General features: G+C 47.7%; 1 long non-coding RNA gene across 1 annotated transcript; it reads right to left on the bottom strand.

Annotated features, from left to right (window-relative positions):
* Positions 1-3,112: 3,112 nt before the first annotated feature.
* LOC122365691 lies at positions 3,113-5,565 on the bottom strand. The gene is made up of 3 exons (XR_006253784.1): positions 5,011-5,565; positions 3,360-3,361; positions 3,113-3,247 (listed from the first exon to the last, which is right to left on the bottom strand). It is a non-coding gene; the product is annotated as an uncharacterized LOC122365691 (long non-coding RNA).

Genomic DNA, 5,565 nt, shown 5'->3' with positions numbered 1-5,565 from the left:
CACACTGACCACTGACCAGCACCACTGGGCAATCACACAGGACGATTTTCCACGCGCACGCTGATATTGGCCTTTGATCACGCATTTTTGATACGCTCTTTCTGGTTTTGAGCGTTTGGTGGTGATAGTTTCGTTTCTCTAGGTTCCATTAGTTAGGTTTCTTTCTCGTTTTCGTTCCCTTCGCTTTTCCCCATGTCGGGGAAAAGACGCCGCCCTGATCCCCCGGACTCCGACTCTGACTCCTCCTTGGCCGACTCTCCTGATCACGTGATGGACTCCCAACTCCCGGCTGCTGACCCCGCCCCGCCTCTGACCGCTCACCCTGGCTCTGACCTTCGCTCGTCCTCGACCACCGCCCCCGGCACTGACCCTCGCTCGACCCTGGCCTCCGCTCCCGGTACCGACCCGCGCCCGAACCTGACCACCGCTGGCCCGTCTATGGACAAGCCTGAGCCGTATCTTGAGTCTTCTGGATCGTATTTGGTGATCAAGCCGGTTGATGAAAACGTTTCTTTCCGTAAGGTGAATGTGTTCTGGCCCACTAAATATCTAGGGATGATCTGTGGCACCGGTAACCTGGATATCGAAACCCCGGCGAACGGAACACTTATCGTCAAGACCGAAACCCGCGCTCAAACCAAGGCTCTGCTTAAATGCACTCGCTTCTGTGAGAAAGATGTGACTGTCTCTCTGCACCATGCTCGCAACACCACGAAGGGCACGATTTTCGCTCCAGAGATGCGTTACATGTCCGAAGAGGAAATCCTCAGCGGACTCCGTCCTGAGGGGGTCGCTCATGTCCGCCGCCTCACTACCTTCAGAGACGGCCAGAGGCGTGACACTAGCTTGCTGGTGATCACGTTCAACACAACGAAGCTGCCAGACACTCTGCTTGCCGGCCACATTCGCTACGAGGTTCGCGTCTTTGTCCCAAACCCTCTCCGCTGCTTTAACTGCCAACGCTTTGGACACGGCTCGAAATTTTGTAAGCAGACCGCACGGTGCCACCGTTGTGGTGCAGCTCCGCACGATGGCTCGCCCTGCTCCGCTCCAGTAAAATGTCTCAGCTGTGATGCCACGGACCACACTACCAACTCAAACCAGTGTCCAGTGTGGAAAAAGGAAAAAGAAATCTGCACAGTAAAAGCCACCACGGGTGTTTCATACCCACAAGCACGCCGCTCAGTGGAAGAGAAAGTCTCCAAACAGCCAGTCAAGTCGTATGCCCAGGCCACACAGACTCAGACCGTCTCCAGCGGTACACAGACCGATGCCATCCCAGAGCTCCCTCCTCTGAAGTGCCTCTCGCCTCTGACTCCTCAGCCTATGGCTCCCGAAGCGACCGCCTCCACCAGCGCAACCCAGACATCTGAGACCACTGATGCAGATGAGCAGATGCCGTCTCTCGAGTCCCCACCAGCTGCTTCTCCTGAGATCGCTCAGAAGCCTAAGTCTGTCGGAGCAAGCCGCTTCACTAGCTGGACGAGGGTCCAGAAGTCTGGTGGCTCCCGCCCCAAACCCTCAGCTTCCCTCACAGGTGATGGACAATCCAAGGATCGCCAGTCACGTCCACCGACTCGGGTGGCGATGGGGCGTAACCGCGCGCTGAGCTGGGCCTCGCCCAGCCGTGGTAACACATCTCGTCACCAATCATGAATAGTTACACCATGCTCCAATGGAACTGCCGAGGCCTACTTTCCAAGTGGGCCGAACTAAAAAACTTTTTCTCCGTACTTACTCCTGTACTTATTGCGCTACAGGAAACTTGGTTTTTACCGACCGATCAGTACAATTTCAATTTATCAAACTACACATTATACAGACATGATGAGCTGTACGGACAGCGCCGCCATGGTGGTGTCGCATTATACGTAAACAACGATTATACACATTGTGAGCTTGATATACAGACAGATTTACAGGCCGTTGCGTGTACCATGTATGTCAACGGCAGGAACATCGATGTTTGCAGCATTTATATTCCTCCCGATTTTGATAATACAAACCTTCTTAGACAGCTTAACAATCTCACGGACCAGTTTCAAAACCCCTTTCTTCTTCTCGGCGATTTCAATGCCCACAGTCCGGCTTGGTTGGACACACAATCATTGAAACCCAGAGGAAGAGTTCTGGAAGATTTTCTTGATATGAATAGATTAGTAACACTCAACTGCAATCAACCGACACACTTTAATTTATCACATAATACAGAGTCAGCCATCGACTTATCTATTTCTTCTTCTTGCATTGCCCCTTGGTTCCACTGGACTGTTGATAGTGATATACACGATAGCGATCATTACCCGATTTTTCTTCGTTTTGGTTTTCCAGTCCCGGGTATCAGCTCTTTCATCCCCCGCTGGAATCTTGGCAAAGCTGATTGGATTAAATTCACAGAGTTGTGTGAATTTGAACACCACGAGCGCTTTGCAAATCCTGAAGACGGTATTTCATACATCACTGAAACATTAATATCAGCCGCAAAAGAGTGCATTCCTGAAACCAAGCCATGCAAAAAAGGAAATGCTGTACCGTGGTGGACACCCGCGGTTCGATTGGCTATAGCAAAAAGGAAAAGAGCCTTCCGTACTTACCTTAGACTTCGCACAGAACAAGCCTTAAAGGGACACTCCCACCTTAACATTAGTTTTGAGTTGAGATAGCCAAATTGGTGGCCATGGCCTGCAAATACCGGTTTGGGCACTCACAACATCGACAAATGATTTAATTCGGAGATATGGAATTTCAAACTTGCAGTTTTCGGATTCTAAGGGGCTAGTGCATTGGTATGCCCCCTTAGAATTTGTGACGTCAGCGGAGATCTAACGATTTTTAAATCTTTTACTAAAACGTTTGGTAGCACGGGGTGGTATATGCTGCTTTGCGCGCAACAAATGCCGCACTTTCAAATAAAGTCGCTAGGAACAGCGGAGATCCCAAAAAGTAAACAAAAGTAAAATCTAATATCTTGAAAACCGGTGAATATTTTTCGATGAAATTTGGTAGATAATCGTTTTCGCTCTTTCTGAACCGAGCGACATCACTTTCGTGCCAATTCATTAACTTTTTTGAAGGTGGGAGGGTCCCTTTAATTAACAGAAATAGGGAGCGCGCAAACGCTCAGCGAACTATTCGGGCAGCCAAGCGCGACTCCTGGACCCGATTTTTGTCTTCATTTACTTCTTCGACGCCTTTATGCAAGATTTGGGATTTAGTTCGTCGTTTATCCGGAAAACGCACAGCTGCACTGTAAACCAAATTGACAAGTCTTGTGTAATATAACCAATCATCTCTTGGTATGTTTACCAACTGATACTTTTCAAACAAGCCGTTGTCTGTTGCATTGCTTGTCAGATGACAACTACGAGTCAATAGTTACTATGCACACCAACTTCTCAGTATCCAGACCAACTCTACATTTGTTTCAACGTTTGTTTCTTAACCAGTTTTGGAAACTTGTTGCCGCATGGTTATTTAACCGGCGCCTAACTTGTACTGGTCAGCTGGTCAGCATACACATGGTCAGCTGCGCCCGTGACGTCAGACTTGGCGGACCAATCAGCGGTCGCCGTCCGGCCCCGGCGCGGCGGTTTCAAACCGTTCAAACCAGCAGTTGTCGCGCGGCCGCCGTGCAGCATGGATCAGCGACGAGGGCTGTTCCAACATTTGTGCAGTAAAAAGTGAAATCTGTGAACTGTGGTGTTCGTGCTGTGAGTGAGGCCCGCTCTGGCCTGCGGGACGCACTAATCGTGCCTATACCCGCGGTCGAGACGCCTCCCTTCCCCTGCGCGCGCAATGTAAGTGGGCCAGACCTTTGCATGCACATGTGAGCAGATGTTTTGCGGTCGGTGTTTTTTATATATAAATACATTTATTTGCCTTTAATTCAACTCTTTGTATTTTTAACTTAACTGATGGACATATATGGGCTGTAAAAGCTAATCTGGTTGGCGATCATGCTTTATTCGAATTATCTGCGTGATCGTGCAACTGCCATGATTGTTATGGTCAATGTGGAAATATTCGTCATACGGGCATGTTATACTTCTGGCTTGATGCGATGCACAAAACCATGTTCTTCCACATACGCAGCAGTTCTTGCTTCAAAGACTTATATGCTGACGGTGCACGATAGGTATACCTTATACCTCATGCATTTACCACATCCATTCGAAAATATGCACTTGGAATTGTCTCCAGTCAATAGTATTAATTACATACTACGTGATGTAGGTACGTGACCGTAATAAATACTAATGATTCCAGAAACTTCCGAATGGATGTGGTGTATGCATTCATCGATTATATAACCCATCAGTATTTCGTTTCTTGTCAGCGCAAGCCTTTGAGCAATAACTGATGCCAGTCATGATTTTGTGCACCACTTCCAGCCAAAAAATGACCTGTCCGTATAGAAAATATTTCCTGAATCAGTATCGTGGCAATTGAAAACGAACGCGAATCGTAAGTTCTTAAGGTTATCAACGCAAACAAAGCGATTGTAAGGAAGAACAAGTTCGAACTGAGCGTTAGTACACTTACTTGTTGACAATTTGTAAACTAGCAATGCCCAGTCAAAGGCTAGTTCATCAACAAACCAGGGGTTGTTGAACCGACAAGGAAACGGTTATGCCTATCCAGAAGTTGGTAGGTTCACAAGGCCCAGACTAGTACTCAACAAGGTGACGCCTATGCGAATTGGAACCAAACTTGTAGACAAACTGTTAGTTTGTTGGCCAACACGCCTGGGGTTGGTGAATCGACAAGGTGACGCCTATGCGAATTGGAACCAAACTTGTAGACAAACTGTTAGTTTGTTGGCCAACAAGCCTGGGGCTGGTGAATCGACAAGGTGACGCCTATGCGAATTGGAACCAAACTTGTAGACAAACTGTTAGTTTGTTAGCCAACCGGCCTGGGGCTGGTGAATCGACAAGGTGACGCCTATGCGAATTGGAACCAAACTTGTAACAAGGAGCCAACTTGTAGATTTGGTTTACAGTGTGCAACTTTCCCGGTGCTTAGGCTTCCGGGAACAGCCAACACCATTAGTGAACCAAATGATGTCGTAAACTGTTTAGCTCAACAAGTTGCTTTCACGAGCTCAAATGAACGCTACCAACCACAGTTTATAGGTAGGGCTCGTCAACGATTTTTGCCTGACCCAGATACTTTTCTCTCAGATAACAACGAATACTACAATGTTCCCTTCACAGCACAGGAATTAAATGAGGCCATCGGTTCCGCCGGAAATACTTCCGTGGGGCCTGACAAACTTCATTATTCTTTCTTCCGCCATCTTTCGGAGAACTCGAAGCTTTTCATTCTTCAGACGTTTAATGATCTGTTCTGCAAGCAGGTCTTCCCAGAGCATTGGAAAGAAAGTATAGTTGTAACTCTATTAAAACCAGGTAAAGCTAGGCATAACGCAAACAGTTATCGTCCTATAGCCATGACAAGCTGCATAGGCAAGCTTTTGGAAAGGATGGTCTCCAAACGTTTATCGTTTCACCTCGAACAGCAAGAGTTGCTTTCGAAATTCCAATGCGGGTTTCGAAAGCAACA

This window comes from Amphibalanus amphitrite, unplaced genomic scaffold, assembly GCF_019059575.1.
Source record: "Amphibalanus amphitrite isolate SeventyFive unplaced genomic scaffold, NRLGWU_Aamphi_draft 000757F_arrow, whole genome shotgun sequence".
Lineage (NCBI taxonomy): Eukaryota > Metazoa > Arthropoda > Thecostraca > Balanomorpha > Balanidae > Amphibalanus > Amphibalanus amphitrite.
This window is presented reverse-complemented; position numbering and strand designations above follow the sequence as displayed.